Genomic DNA, 16,816 nt, shown 5'->3' on the forward strand with positions numbered 1-16,816 from the left:
TGCTCTCCAGAAAGACTCACATTAATTGGATCCCCAGTTACTGATGTATAATAACCAGAATGGCAACTGATTAACTTACAATGAAACATAAAGCAAAGGACCAGACCAGATCTTCTTGCTTGTTCATTTGCTCCCCTGTAGACAAATCTACAAGGAAAGCCAGATTATTATCAGGAAGAGGCTTCACAGATGAGTCAAACCAGGGGAGCAGGTGAAAGATATTAATGCTGCTGCCAGCAAGCCATTCACCTCTGCTGGAGCCTGTCCCTGCCACTGTCACTCCTCTCTAGTCCCCAGGCTTATGTTGGAAACCTTAGCCAGTGTGCAAGTGACATTCTTTTCTCTGGACTCAGAGCTGAAATCAGCATCTTTCTTTTTTTTTTTTAATTCTGATTTTTATATGTTGTTTACTTTAAGCAATGCTTTCTTAGATTCAGAGGGAAAATAACTTTTAGCAGACATATAATTGAAGTCATTGTGAATATCTAACAAGCTAAAACATGTTTTCTAAAAAGCACTGAGCCACAACATATGCTAAGGCCTCCCAGTACCATGGGATGGTATCCCAGTATTGTGGGATCCAAGTACCACGGTCGGGCCAGAAGCTCTGTGACCCACTAGAGCCTAGAGGAGTCACAGAATTAACACTGCAGCTTACTAACTGGCTGTCACTTGTGTCTGTGGCGTGCCGCATTCTTCTGACCCTCGCTTCCAGGGATCTATAACTTTTGATATGCTTGTTGTCACCTTGGATTAAATTTCTTCTAACCCTTGCTTCCCGCGTGTGCAACAAGTCTTTGTTGTCCAGCTTCCCGATAAGCCTGTTTTGTCCACCTGCCATTTTAGAATTTTACAAAACACTTCGATGGCAATAGTTTTTACTGAACATGTTTTACTGTCATCAAAGTAATAAAACTTATACTCAACTATATAATTGCAATTTTCAACTGCTAAAAGAATAGTTCTTACTTATTTTAAAGCCTTAGCAATTTCAACTACAATTTTTCACAGGTTTAACATAATAAATGATAAACATAATAACAGGCTATTTATGAAATCTGACCTTTCCTGAAAGTGAGGCCTTTTAAATTTCTACTAAATAAGTAAATTAATTAATCTAATAAATCTGAAACATTAATGTTGAGACCTATTGGAGACAATTGAATGGTGGAAGGTGTAAGAGGCTGAGAGCTATTGCACAAGGCATACAATCATAGAACAATATCTTTTGTTTCATTACTTTGTCAATAATTTTACTATAGAGACCAAGATAAAAGCAGAATCTATGTAATCCCATCTGAAAAACACTAAATGCTGCCCATGTGCATCTGTGAGACATACTTTAAAATGATTATTATCAAATAACCAAATATATCCACTAGTTTATATTTTTGAATAAACTGCAGTTTTCAAAAGTATGTGAGAGGGTTTCCCTGGTGGCGTGGTGGTTGAGAGTCCACCTACCGATGCAGGGGACGCGGGTTCGTTCCCCGGTCCGGGAAGATCCCACATGCCGCGGAGCAGCTAGGCCCGTGAGCCATGGCCGCTGAGCCTGCGCGTCCGGAGCCTGTGCTCCGCAACGGGAGACACCACAGCAGTGAGAGGCCCGCGTACCAAAAAAAAAAAAAAAAAAAAGTATGTGAGGCCCTAATGATTTTATCATAAAATGACTTAAAATCCTGAAACTCTAAAGCGAAAGTAAGCATACCCCAATTCACCAGTGTCCGTATCTGGAGCAGGTCATTTGTCTGATTTCGTGTTTGTGTGATTTAAGTGAAGAAAGAGTTGAGATTCAGGTGGAATTTGGAAAGAAAATCGCTCATGCCATTAGAAAGCAGCAGCTCTGTCAGGCTTCCTTCTGGGGCGCACATGCTTTCCTTGGATGTGTGAGTATCTTAAATAAAGTCACTTTCAGATTTAACCTGAGAGGCATACGTCTCTGAAGCTGACATGTTAAATGGACTTGTTGCTTAGACAATTTAAACTTTGGAGTAGCCACCTTACTTTTCTAGGTCCAGCTTCATGGGGTAAGAGGATGGGGGAAAAGAGAACAGCTTTCTCATTAGTCCCGTGTTCATCGCCTGCACCTCTGCACTGGATCTTTTCCCTTCAGCCCTGCGGGTCCACTCTCCATCGTTTTTCACTGGCTGTGGTACCCACACTCTCTGGCTTCCAGTTGGGTCTGGCCCGTGGAAAGAAAGCTAGGGAGATCAGAGGAGGAGAGTGGAGTTCCTGCTGGTCCCCAGCTCCCTCCCTGTAGGGTCACCAAGGGCCTGCTGCCTTCTCCAGTCCTACAGGACGGCCCCCCCTTAAACCCTCTGGGTCTCCAGAGTCTGTAACGGCTCCCTCCGCGCGCCCCCTGCAGGCCCCGGGGGTAAAAGCTCGGGAAGTTGCTAACCGGGCGGGGTCCCCTTGGTTAACTCTGCTCTTCAGATTGCCCCACTGGAGGGTCTCATCCACTTCTTCTTGGAACCCTGACTGATGAAAATTTTATCTACGTTGGGTCACACAAATCATCTTCATGGGGTCTCTTCTAAATTAATGAAACTAGGATTGCGTTACTAGACTAGCCTGAGACTGCAGATGCTACCATCAAGAGTTAACAGCCCTTTTCTTCATAGTGCAGGCATTTAGAGAGAAATGCCAATTACCTAAAGACATCAATTCTTCATCCAAACTGTAATTAGACTTTGAATAATAGTCTTCTTTGACATATAAAATCATGTCTTTGTAACAGAAGTCTTCGATTGAGTGCTTTAGACTTCAGTAGAAGGAAAGAAGGGTTCTAAATTAAGACTTGAAATCTTTAAAATAGACAGGGGGAAGAGCCCAAATGTATTTCTGTTATCAGTTTTTTGCATTACTGTTCCTAATAATGTTATTATTAATAATAATAACAGATAACAATGACTGAATGCTTAGTTTTTATCAGTGACTGTTTCGGGTGCTTAACATATATCAGCTCATTAAACACCCTCAACAATCTGTGAGGTAAGAATTGGTATTATTATCCTCACTTTACAAAAAAGGAAATAAAATACGGAGAATTAAATAACTTGCCCAACGTAGTGCTATATGTTGCTGCCTTCATTGCGTTTTAGAACATGCTAAACAATGATTCTCGCCCAGAAGAATCACATGTACTAATATTTTTAAAAATTGAAAACCATTTTTATTACCACTTCCATATTGTTGACTTCCAAATGTCCATAGACCTGGGTGAAATAATCATTGAGCTTTAGCAATTTTTTTTAACATGGAAGTTTTTTGCAAATCAGAAATTTGTTACACTGAGAACTTCAGCAAAAGATGTTTACATTTCTGAACATTTCTTTCAAGAAAAAAATGTGTCCACATGTATTTGTGTGTCGGAGCTACCGCTGGCACCATGGGAAAAAACAGACAAACATCATTTCAAAGTTAAACTAATGGAAATAACTTAATTGATGTGAAAAGATCATCTTGCTTAAAACTAATTTGGGCAATCAATGTACAAACCTGCTTAACAGCGGCAGTCTGTAAGCCTTTTCATCATGCAGTGTTTTATATTATAAAAGTACCAAAATAGAATATATTGAGGGTATAGAAAAGCTGAACTGTGAATACATGTCTTTTTAATATGTTTCTGTTTTAACCTAGTGATTCAAGTTACAGTCTGTGGTCCAAGGAGCATTGATACTGAGGGCCTTAATTGTACATGAAAAATATCTTATTCCTTCAAAAAAAAATCGGAGATCAGAAACAATACAGCAAATCTACTCAATGTGATTGATGGGCTCTCTTGGTGTTTGTTGTATTGTTTTCTGAGATTTGAAATATTTCACGTTTTAAAATTTTAAAACAAAGTTCCTAAATTTGAGTAATGGGAAGATCACTTCAAAAGGACAAAAATTCACAAAACTGCAAAATATGTCTGCAGACCTGGTTAGAGAAAAAAATGAAATAGAGTGCTTTCTGAAAGAAGAAAATTAAAAACACAATTTTTTTCCCCTTCTTTGTGTTTCCATGATTTAGCCCTGTGTTTGGAGTTCAGGATACCAGAAATGTGTCTACATCCAGTATCTGTACTTTGGGGGTTTGACTGCTACCTTATTTTTACTGACTCTGTTCTTGGGTAATTCTTAGGCCTTCAGTTCCTCTTATGGGCTCACAATTAATTTGAGTCTGTTCAATATCCCTAAAAACATTAAGTAAATAAGAAAGGGATGTTTAGGAACAATGAGCCTAACTTTTTGCTGTTGTCAACAGTTTGGTTGTGATATTTTGGAATTTTTCATATGCAGCTTAAAAGGAGAAGGAAGAGGAAAAGATACAAAAAAGGAGATGCAGGAAGGACAGCAGGGTCAGGAGGTGGAGAAGAAGAAAGAAAAGAATGAAAAAGAAAATTAAAGAAGCAGGTGGAAAAGGAGAAGGAAGGAGAAAGGAAGAGGAGAGGAGAGGTGAGAAGGCCAGGGGGTGGAAAGGGGGAAAGAATAAAAAATTTTAGCTATTTTTGGAGGCCAGATTATTTTACCACAGAAAAGAGTGAGAAAAACTCCCCAACTTCTTTGTACGTGTGCCAGTGTATAAATGGCTATTCTATACATAATTGCCTATAGTCTTATAAACAATTTTTTAAAATATACTCCCACATTTTCACTTCTTGGATTCTGCTTCCTAGAAGAATGTGATACATGAAATCAGAATCATTACATACTTTCTTACCTTAGGTAAGTGTGTAAGGAGCTATTTCCTCAATTCCTGCAGGATTAGGAAATTAGCCCAAACTACTGACTGCTAAGAATACCAAGATGATAAAGTTAACATTTCAGAGCTGATAAAGTTAAGGCTACGAGCCCCTTCCAAAACCCTGGCAGAGGACTTGGTAATGTGTTTACATGTCTCATGTTTATGTAAAACTTCTAAAAGAGATTCTTGTATCCCTTTTCTCTACAAGGAACCCCGAAATTTGTCTGAGTTCCACGTCCCACAAAACTTGGATCCGTCATGCAATAAGGGATTCAAGGAGACTGTCAAATCTGCTTTAGGAACTCTAAAGAAGAGAATTGTGCAAAATAGTTCTGGAAGCTCTTTGCATGAAGTCCTGCCTGAATATAAGGGGTGGTTAGAAAGCTAGGGGGATTCTCAAAGTCTCTTCCAGACCCTTGAGACTAGGACTATTTTTTGAAGGTTTTGCAATCAAAAAGCTTATTTGTTATAAAGCAGTTGTTTAAAATATAGGCTTATATTATTATTTACCTCTAATACTCTTATTTCCCACATTTTGAAGATGGATAGATAGAGATGGACAGACAGACATAGATCTCCAAGACAGTTTCAAGTGCCCCCTCCTTTTCTTTAATAAATTGTGCAGTGTTTCAGTCTTTAACATTTCACTATAAAACACCAACCAACACCAAGCCTATAATCCGTAAGGCTATATCAGGTACCACTGCATTATGTAAATGATAACATAATACCAGGACTACTATAATCCCAGATACCAATGCACAATGAGTGGATTATGCTAAATAATGTAAAAGGTTAAATAACTTTCATTTACTTGAATGCTAAACATGGTGTTATAAGCCAGTGAACTTAATATAACCACAATGACCCTCAAACAATACTCTCATTAGTTACACCTTAGGCTTAAAATAATTCACACAACTCTGGTTGGTCTGGTTTTCAAGATGAGGAAAGTAAAGCCTAAAGCAAGCTGAGTTCTAGACCAGGGATGACCAGTAAATGGCATTAATCCAACTATTCCTCTTTCCTGTCCTGGGGCAGACATCAGTAATCAATCATCAGCTCTTTCCCTACATTCCAGGTAGCCATTACCAATTGATCCGTGTGGACACACGAACTAAAACCTAGTGAATAAACCAGGTCCAGACTAAGGATACATAGTGGTCAGGAGATAACAAGGAAGTAGGACTACCATCCCCTCACCACTCCCACCCACCCAAATCTGTCACTAGTGCTTCTTATGTTGATATCCCTTTTCATATGACTTCATTCTCATACTCTTCTGCAAGAAAAATAAGCCATTTATCCAGTTTATGACTAAAACCCCTCTCTTTCCTGGTGACACTTTGTGGGTGATGATGACTGAGAATCCTGTCTTCACGCTTGGCTCTCCCCATGACCTCACATGGTTAGTGCAAACGTCTCCACTCGCTCCCCTGGGGCCCGTGCTCCAGGTGTGGACTCCTGCTTTCTCTGGCTCAACACACAGCTGGACAGCATCTGTCTAAACACAGAATCCCTCAGCCCACATCCCTGCATTGCTCATGTTCTGCCTCTTCTACCGTCTGCGGCTTGGGGTTTGGCAAACACCAGGGAAAGTGCTCTGGGCTCTACCTGTGATCTGAAGAGTATTAAACCATGGAAAAGGCAATGTTTCATAACAAGTGGACCTTTCATCTTCTTGGAGGAGTCTTGCCTTTCATCACTTTCTGCTCCTGGAGCAACAGGCAAAGACATAGAGAAAGAGATAGATGATTTTGAAGGGGGAACTAATGAAATAGTAGCGATGGATGTGTAAGTCTGTCTTTTAGCTTAGAAAGTGCTTATGGAAAGTACTTGGCACTAAAACATGGTGGGCGGGGAGCAGAGTTCCATCTTTCTCTAGTCCCCTCGAAGGTTGCCCCAGCACAGGGCCAAGGGGTCACCACCAGTGGGCTACCTGGGGACACACTATAACACTGTAAGCTTTTCTTCACACCTGGCAGCAAGAATTTTGAGAAATACCTACTTGTTCCCATTTTAGTGGATTTAGGCTTACAAACAGAACAGTGGTCTCTAATCAACTCAACTGACTAACTCACTCAACAGTAGGCAGTGAAAGTCCAGAGCCCCTGCCCTTCCCTTCCACCCCACCTCCATCCTGAGAGTAAACAAACCCTGGATGTGTGTATGAAGCGTTAGGAGTTTGGGTGAGGGATACTGACTGGGGGCAGAAGAACGGAGTGTCTTCCAGACAAACTCCCTTCTCAAAGATCTTGCTGACTCCCTCAGCATTTTTTCATCAATTTATTTATTTAACGTACATTTATTGCATCCTCTCCTAAGGGCAGGTACAGGGCTAAGCACCGATTATGGCAAGATAAATTACAGCCTGAAAACTAGATGCAGACATTCTTAGGCACCTAGTATATATAGCAGGTCAGTACATATGTATCCCTTATTCAACCCTGTGATATAGGTATTACTATTCTCATCTTTTTACCAAATGATAAAACAGAGACTCAGGGAGGTTACACAGTTTGACCTGCGTCTCAAGATTAAAATGTGGCCCAAACGGATTTGAACCCGACCCTGTTCTACCATACTGCCTCAATCTTCATAACTAAGTGAAAGAGAAAAACAAATATGTACAATTACCTTCAAAGGGATGAATGCTATCATGCAGGTGTGTACACTGAAGCCATAAGAGAGCATGGTGGAGAGTAACATTCTCTTAGGGGACTTCTGACCCTCACCTGGTCCTTATGAGGAGTGAAATGTGGGTGATCCCCAACATAGGAACCACAAGCATTGTTTTCTTATTTTATAACAGCATACAGTTCTCAAAGCAGCCACACCTGACCAGGTTAATGATCTGTGATACGGTTTCAGTCTTAGACAACTTCAATCCAAATATCACCTTGATTAGATGGCTCCTGTAAGAAACTTAAAAGGAATGCCATCTCAGGAACCTCATCTGCACAGAAAAGCAACAGTCACTCAAACAGAAATACAGTCTGAGTAAGCATCACGGTATCACTTTTACAGAGGCCATGGGAGAAGCCAAAGTATCTCCTTTTGAAACTTAAAGAATATAGGTGATCAACATTTGATTAGTTTGCCAGGACAGACATATAAATAATATTTTAGAGTAAAGAACTGAATTATAGTATTGAATTTGGCAGTCTGCATTTTTGAAAATGCATCAACAGAGTAAGAAAAGGGACTCATACAAGTAAATGGGTAAAAAAATCATTTTACTATTGTAACTGGTATCATTATAAAGCTCTTAACTCAGGAAGGTCTCCTGATCAGTTTGTTTTCTTTCCAGTATGTGGAGGAAAATGATAGCCAAGTACGTGTATCTCTGGGGACTGAGGTGGGACCTGTAGGCTGAGCACAGAACTGAAAATAAAGCAGTGTATTTCCGTGAACGGACAAGCACAATAAGCCCATACCATTGCAAAATGAAAGTACCTGATTCCAAAAGCTTTGCTTTTCCATGCCATCACCAAGAGGCAACAATTCCTCGCTCATTCTCCATTCCACGTTCTCAGTTAGTACTTTTTGACTGGCAGTATTCATTTTCATTTTAGTACTTGAAAAAATAAAGGAGCATATGTCTGTCCTGTGGGTGAACAGAATAGGGCATCAAAATGCAGTAGCTATAATTGGTTAGGCATTTGCCAGCGCTAGACAAGGGCGGAGACTGAGCTGATGTCCCAGCCTGTGGCTCACTCGCCCGGCCGAGCCTCAGCTCACTGGTTTCACCCACATTCTCAGTCCATTGATTCAGGGGCAGCTGTTTAGACACAGTTTTTCCCCACAGCAGGCACCAGCCTGGGGCTCTTTCTAAATGGCTGGAGTGGCCAGCAGCAAAGCCACTGTCAGACCCCTCCTCTACTATGGAAAGAGCTCATGGTCACAGGCTGAAATTGGGGGTTGAACTGAGGCAGTGTTTCTTTTTCCCAAGTGGAAAAACGGAATAACCTGTGTTTGTTGTTTGGCTAGTTTAGGTACAGCAGAATGCTCACTAAGTTGATTTCACAACGTTCTGGACATGTTTACACAATAGAAGCATTTATATGAAGACTGTCTTTTTCCTTAACAAAAGGTTTTCCCCCTCTCTCTAAATATTGATGTCTGACAGCTGGGGCTGTCTCATATTTCCTCAGCTGAGTGTCCCATCCCTACCCCACCAGCCGGTTACACATGGGTCTTCCAAACATTCCTGCTCAAAAATTTCCAGCCCCAAGACTCATCTTTGAGGGACCTCACTCAGAACATTCTCTAGCTAAGCCAGCCACAAGTCCACCTGACATTTTTTGGCTCTCAGACCGCCACTGGAAACCACAGCGAAGCACACTGACCCACAGGTGATGGGGACCAATCTGTACTCAGCTTCCCTTAGCAGCATGTCTCTCTTTCCCCCCATCCCCAATCTCCAACAGGCAAGCACAGACTCCTCTGCTTCTACTGTGCAAGGGAGCCCGACGTGACAATATCTGATTGACCCCTTGCAACGTGGCCATCCGCTGTAGACACAGCTTGGCCTCAGGATTTGCCACCAGTGCAATTCTGCCATTTACTTCCTGGCCTACGATCATGAGTAAGGGTCATGCCTGAAATATGCCTCGGACCTCTGCAAAAGAACCCGGAATTCACATTACCCTGGAACCTAAGGACATAATTAATCAAGAATTGAATATCAGATAAAATTGAAACTGTAGAGAGACGTTATCATTGATGTTCTTTTTTGTAATCATGGCCTTACTATCACAGAAAGAGATTATTTCCTCCAAGAGCTATGTGAGTTGTGTCCTAGGATGGTACATTGTACACTTTTTAGTGTTTAGCTGATGGTGTGTTCTAGTATCTTTGATTAAAAAACAGTGGAAGAGATGTCGCAGGATGTTACCTGCGTTACTGCCAAACAAGGCATGTATGGAATTGCTAAGCCTTCAAAGAAAGTAGGAAAGGAAGATGTTTTGATCTTTACTAGGTGCCTGGCATTAGTCTGCAAGAGTGAGTAGGGGCTTAAATTAGTTGGGAACGATCCGTTCCTGGCTCCTCTCCATCTGTCTCACCCTATATACAATCCAGTGTGGTCCCTTCCCTGCATTTTCACCGCCACCATCTCATCCATCATTTTTCCTCTGGACTACTTCTACACCACCTACTGGTCTCCCCGCTTTAACTCCTGTCCCCCTCCCATCTGTTGTCCACGTGCAGCTTTTTAAGGCGTGCATCCGATCACACCACATGCTCTGCCAGGTGCCCTCCGCTCTCACTCCCAAAGGACACCTGACTTCTGAGTTTTCAGGTCTTAGCTTAAAGGTCAGCACCTTCTCTAACTGCGTGCTCCCTGTTATTCTATCTCATTGCTCATTTTTTATTGCTTATTTGTTGGCTTTCCAGTTACTTGTCCGCCTCCCTCTATACGCTGTGACCTCCCCCGGGCAGAGAGCAGGCTTGTTTGTTCACCAATGGGTACCCCAAACCTAGCATGTTGATTGGTATAGACTAGGTACCCAATAAATGTGTGTTGGATGAATGACAAAGAAGAACTTGAATTGGGTGTTGATGGTAGGAAGATCTGGCATTCAGAGGTTAAGATGTTGAGATTCATGTTGGTAAAAGGGCAAAGGTGAAGATGAAATAATAAAAGAGAAAAAGAGAAGTTGGAATGTGGCACGTGTGTGAGGGCATTGGGGGCAGCCCAATACCCAGAAGATCTGGGCAAGGAGCAGTGCTAGGCAGTCTGAGTAAAGTAGGCCAGGTGTGTTGGGCCTTGTTGCCTCGGGTCCACCCTGTGGTCTGGTGCTGTATATCTTACATGGTTGCCATCAACTTGGACCTCAGATAAGAAGCCAGAGTGACAAATCCCAGAGAGAATGCCATGATCAATTTTCAAAAGCACATATCCCGGGCTTCCCTGGTGGCGCAGTGGTTGAGAGTCCGCCTGCCGATGCAGGGGACATGGGTTCGTGCCCCGGTCTGGGAAGATCCCACATGCCGCGGAGCGGCTGGGCCCGTGAGCCATGGCCGCTGAGCCTGCGCGTCCAGAGCCTGTGCTCCACAGAGGGAGAGGCCGCGGCGGTGGGAGGCCCACGTACCGCAAAAAAAAAAAAAAAAAAAAAAGCACATATCCCCAAGCGTGTACTATTATACATTTTGAGACATTTCATATCCAAATGATGATACTCTATACATTCAAAAGAAATGTGCCTTACACGCCTCACAGGGTTGTTCCATAAGGGATTTACAAAGAAGATCTGAAAGAAATTTCAAAAGCCCTTCAGAATGCAAGTACCTACACTCAGGAAATGACATGAAAAGAGTGGCTCCTGGCTACAGTGGTGATATATAACCCAGCCATTTACTAGAAGTATGGGCTTGGAGGTGAGAAGTAGCTAGGGACTTGAGATGTCATTGAGAATCAAGTTAATTCTCTACCTCTGTTGCTGACATGGAATTAAAACACCAGAGCAACAGAATACCTGGTCTCTTAAAAGTCTCTGGGGAGGAATAAATTACGGTGTTTACAGTAAATCTGATCTTTGTCACAGGATCTCCAGCCTTATTTCAACACGGTAATCCTATAGTAAAAAGGCCAGGGGGATGGGAGACAATCCTTGTATTCACAAGTGTTTCAGATCGCAGCCAAGTCTGTACTGATTTGATTAAAGTTATCTCACACCCAAGGGACTAGGTACAGATGTTGGTCAGCAAAGTGAGACTGGGGTGATGGTATTGGGTTTCTGAGGCCAAAGGAAAGTACTTGACCCAGGAAAAGAAAAGCTAATGATAAAACTGTAGAGGAACAGTCTCAGCCTTTATCCCTTTGATTTGAAAGGGCAGATATGGGAGAGTAATGTTGGCTTAGTTCCCAAAATGTTTATTAAGCTCCAGAGGAGAATGGTATTGGAATTTTAAGTACAGTGTTGGATGAGTTGTTCACCTGTAGGAAATTGTGGACATCTCCAACAATACCTAAATTATTTACTCCTTTCAGCTCACTGACTAATGGGTCACCATTCCACTCTAGCACGTTCTGACATGCGTGTGCCAATGAGCAGAACACAACAGAGAACATGCCCCAAAGATCAGGGGAGTCTGAGCCAGAGAGTTATGTGAAAAAATACTAGAAAACTAGAAGGCATTAAGGATTAGGCTTTAAGGTTCAAGATGTGGGATTCTTGCAGTGTTTCAGGGCCAGACAGGTGATCTGATATAAATAATCATGTTAAGAATGTATAGGGAAGGGCTTGGAAGAGCATGGGGCAGAATGAGATGATCCTGGCCAAATACGTCCTCTTCCTGAAGTCTGGATTCAATATCAAGGACTAGAATCGAGAGCATCATATTTGACCCCAGAGACAATCATTCTCAAAAGTGTCCAGTTTCCAAGCCGAGCATCTGCTGGGAGAATACTGCTTCTTCCCCAACCTTTGAGGGTCAGGAAGCAGAATGGAGACACGGCCCCAGTTGTGTATCAACTGTGAGAGGGTCTGCTCATGGGCTGCAGGTTATGAGAGGTCTATCACCTCCATTCACGCATCTCCTGTTCCATTTGTGACGCACAATAGACTTAACTATCTTTCCAGAGGCATACACGTCCGCCGGCTCCCACCCAAACACCGTTGCAAGCTCCCTCAAAAGTCCAGTAAACTAGCAACAGCTCCCTTCCCAAGAACTCTGGCTATAGCATATTAAAGGAATATTTTAGTACTAAAAAGAACACTAGGGACTTCCCTGGTGGCGCAGTGGTTAAGAATCTGTCTGCCAATGCAGGGGACACGGGTTCGAGCCCTGGTCCAGGAAGATCCCACATGCCGCGGAGCAACTAAGTCCAAGCACCACAACTACTGAGCCCATGCACTGCAACTACTGAAGCCCGCATGCCTAGAGCCCATGCTCCGCAGCAAGAGAAGCCCCCGCTCGATGCAACTGGAGAAAACCCAACACAGCCAAAAATAAAGAAATAAATTTTTTAAAAAAGAACATTAACAAATATTACATACCCTGAGGCTGGCACATTACGGTAGATTAAGGTCCCAGAACCCATTAAGTCTCCGCAGCAAGTATCATCTAATATCACTTAATCTCTTAGCAAATATTGCTGGCAGAAGTATTCGTTTCTCCCTGTACATGGCCAGTGATGATAGCTCTACTTGCAGAGCTACAGCTCTAGGAATATGGTATCAAAGCAGGGAGTCCCTTCACTGAATGATGAGCATCTGATGGGCAGAGGAGAGTATGTACAGTGGCTGCCTTTGCATATGGAGGGATTTGGGCAGGAACAGGGTCACTATCTTAAGACCTATTCCCTCCACCCTTGGAAACACGGGGCAAATGCTGCCCAAGGTGGGTTACAGGGTAGGTAATCTCATCACACAGGCTTTTCTGATGAAGTTCCAAATATTGGCTGTCTTGATCTTGGCTCTTAGACCTCTCCAGTGCTGAGAGGAATGGTGATGTGAGCAGTAATCAGGAAAGTACCAGTTGGCTTAGGGCTGGTTATCAGTCAATACCAAGCTTGCTGTGTAGGAACCGCGTATACTGTTTCCTTCCATGACATCTAATTTTAACTGCCTGCATGTCTTAATTTACCCCCATCAGGTCTTTTATTAACTTTGTGGATGGGACACAGGCCCTGGTTTTTAGGGAAAGCTTCCAAATTAACAATTTCTCAATTAATTGAATTGGGCTAGTGTCAACTCATAGACTGTAGGGTTCTCACCTTTATTCGTACAACACCTATTTATGTCAAACAAGCACAACAGACACACATTATCTTTTAAGAGACATTTCTATTGGCTCCCACCCAAGCGCACTCAGAAATTTTTTTTCCACTCACAAACCTTTAAGTTACCTTTGCCCTTTGAATTACCATTTAATCTATTCTCTTCTCCAGTCTCTGTATCTGGCCATGTTGGTTTTCCCACCAATTTGGAAACTTAACATGAAGGCTCTCTTCATATCCTGACTAGGACCTTCAAACAATCATGCACAGTAACACAAAATAAAATTTTAAAATAAATTTTACATCCAAAGCAGCACCCAGAGTATCTCCAATCAACGTGTCTCCTTTTTATGTCACAGCTGTCACCTCTCTCTTGCTAGGGGTCTCCTCCAAACAACAGCCTCCTCCCCTGTTGGGGAGAATCTCAAAACTACTATCTTTCTAGTAGGTTAATTCTGATTGAATCATCTACCTGATCACACTGTTAAACTCAATAACCCAAGCTTCTCCCATTCTTACCCAATTTTTCTCTCATCTTACTCAGAAATCCACCTGAAGAGTATATGTGAAGGGACTGTCTATTCCTCTACTATCATCTTGGTAAGATGGACCTATGTGTTTCTTGAAATTTTATGTAAACAAAGAGTACTACATGCAAAACCATTTGAAGAAAAGCAGTACATCATATGATACAGTGGTTTCTTTTTTTTAGACACAGGGGAAATGTTTATTATGTAAAAGAGCAGGAAACAAAATGGTATGCATATATTAGCCAATTACATAAAAAACACATACATGGAGTCAAGGGCTAATAAGTTATATGAAAAATGAGAATAAATTTTATGGTTATGACATCATAGACATTTTCTTTTCAAAATATTTTTACAGTTGTATGTAATTTTTTTTCAAAAATAAGAGTCATGTGAAAACCAAGAAGAAAAATTTAAAATCACTCTTAAAATATTCCTTTTTTTTAATGAGGGATCATTTTTTTTAACATCTTTATTGGAGTAAAATTGGTTTATAATGTTGTGTTAGCTTCTGCCTTATACCAAAGTGAATCGGCTATGTGCATACATATATCCTCATATCTCCTCCCTCTTGTGTCTCCCGCCCACCCTCACTATTCCACCCCTCCAGGTGGTCACAAAGCACCGAGCTGATCTCTGTGCTATGCGGCTGCTTCCCACTAGCTATCTATTTTACGTTTGGTAGTGTATATATGTCAGTGCCACTCTCTCACTTCGTCTCAGCTTACCCTTCCCCCTCCCTGCGTCAAGTGCATTCTCTACATCTGCGTCTTTATTCCTATCCTGCCCTTAGGTTCATCAGAACCTTTTTTTTTTTTTTAGATTCCATATATATATGTTAGCATACGGTATTTGTTTTTCTCTTTCTGACTTACTTCACTCTGTATGACAGACTCTAGGTCCATCCACCTCACTACAAATAACTCAATTTCGTTTCCTTTTTATGGCTGAGTAATATTCCATTGTATACATGCACCACATCTTCTTTATCCATTCATCTGTCAATGGACAGTTAGGTTGCTTCCATGTCCTGGCTATGATACAGCGGTTTCTAAACCTAGTTGATAATAAATCACTTGTGAAGTTTTTAAAACTGGAGGTTCTTGGCTTTTATCCCACAAAATTCTAGTCAAGTAGGTCCAAGATGGGGTCACGGAATCTGTATTCTTACAACACCCCCCTGCCTGGCCTGCAAATAATTCTGACTACCAGCTGGGCTTGGGATCCAACCTAAGGTATTATTACCTTTCTGGAATAATCACTATGACTTTCTGGGGTTTGCTGTTTTGCTTTTTTAAACTTTCTGTTTTGAGATAATATTTTGCAGTTGTAAGAAACACAAAGAGATTCTACATACCCTTTACCTAGTTTTCTAGTTTCCTTCAATAATAACCTAGTTTCCTTCAATAATAACATCTTGCAAAACCATAGGACAATATCAGAAGCAGGATATTAGCTTTGATACAATCCACCTATCTTGTTCAAATTTTCCCAGTTTTATTTATACTCACTTGTGTTTGTGTGTATTTAGTTCCATGCAATTTTACCTATGTGTAGACGGTGCCTGTACCACCACCAGACTCAAGGTACAAAGCAGTCAACACACACCCCCTGTGTGGCCCTTTTAGAGCCACACCTACCCTCTCCCCCTCCCCCTGGCAACCACTAATCTGTTCTTCAGTTCTATGATTTTTTTTCATTTAAATAATGTTACAGAAATCAAATCAAGCAGTATATGTAATAGGCTGAAAAATGGTCTCCCAAAGATGTTCACATCCTAATTCCTTGAACCTGTGAATTCATTAGCCTACATAGTGAAAGATACTTTATAGATGTCATCATGTTAAGCATCTTCAGAGAGGGAGGCTTTCCTGGATTATCTGAATGAATCCAAAAAGTTCTGATTAGAGGGAGGCAAGAGATCAGAGATACAGTAGTAGGAGATGTGATGGAGACAGAGGTTGGGGGGATACAAGGGCCACAAGCCAAGGGGTGTAGATATCCTCTAGAAGCTGAAAAAGTCAAGGAAGTGGATTTTCCCTTAGAGTTCCCACAAGGCACGAACCCTGTCAACACCCTGACTTTTTAAAGCTTTAGAGATCGATTTCAGAGTCCTAACTTCCAGAGCTGTAAGATTAAAAATTTGTGTTTAAGCCACTAAGTTCGTGGTAATTTGTTGCAGGAGCAACATAAAAGTAATACAGTATGTGACCTTTCGGGATACTGGCTTTTTCTACCTCACGGTAATTCCACTGAGATTTATCCAAGCTGTTGTGTGAATCAATGTGGTCTGTCCCTTTTTATCGCTGAGTAGTGGTCCATGATGTTGATGTACCGTTTGTTTATCCATTCATCTACTGAAGAACACTTGGGTTGTTTCCACTTTGGGGCTATTACAAATAAAGCTGCTATAAACAGGTATGGGTTTTAGTATGAAAATAAATTCCATTTCTCTGGGATAAATGACAAAGACTGCAATTGTTGGGTCAAATGGTAATTAAGTATTTCATTTCATAAGAAACTGCTGAACTATTTTTCATTTTAAATGGTACTGTATGTTCCATTTTAAATTCCCATCAGTGATGTATAAATGATTCAGCTTCATCTCCATCATTTGGTGCTGTCACTGTTTGGTTTTTTTTAATTTCAGCCATTCTGATAGGTATGTAGTGATATCTCATTTAGCTTCTAGTTTTCATTTCCCTAATAGTGATTGATGATGAGCACCTTTACACACATGTCCTTGCCTGTAAATCTCCTCTGATGAAGCGTCTGTTCTCGTCTTTGGAATGTTTTCTAACTGAATTATTTGTTTTTTCACCATTGAGTTTTT

General features: G+C 41.4%; 1 protein-coding gene across 14 annotated transcripts in view; it reads right to left on the reverse strand.

Annotated features, from left to right (window-relative positions):
* The window catches only part of COG6 (component of oligomeric golgi complex 6), a 299,945-nt gene that overhangs the window by 158,594 nt on the left and 124,535 nt on the right, over nucleotides 1-16,816 (reverse strand). For 12 of the 14 annotated variants that reach the window (XR_010936897.1, XR_010936889.1, XR_010936888.1 and 9 more), the window contains one exon: nucleotides 8,185-8,335. The exons of the other annotated variants lie outside the window; for them this stretch is intronic. The gene's annotated coding sequence lies outside the window, so the exon portion shown is untranslated. The remainder of the gene's footprint in view (nucleotides 1-8,184; nucleotides 8,336-16,816) is intronic. 14 annotated transcript variants of the gene reach the window in all.

Source organism: Pseudorca crassidens, chromosome 18, assembly GCF_039906515.1.
Source record: "Pseudorca crassidens isolate mPseCra1 chromosome 18, mPseCra1.hap1, whole genome shotgun sequence".
NCBI classification, from domain to species: Eukaryota; Metazoa; Chordata; class Mammalia; order Artiodactyla; family Delphinidae; genus Pseudorca; species Pseudorca crassidens.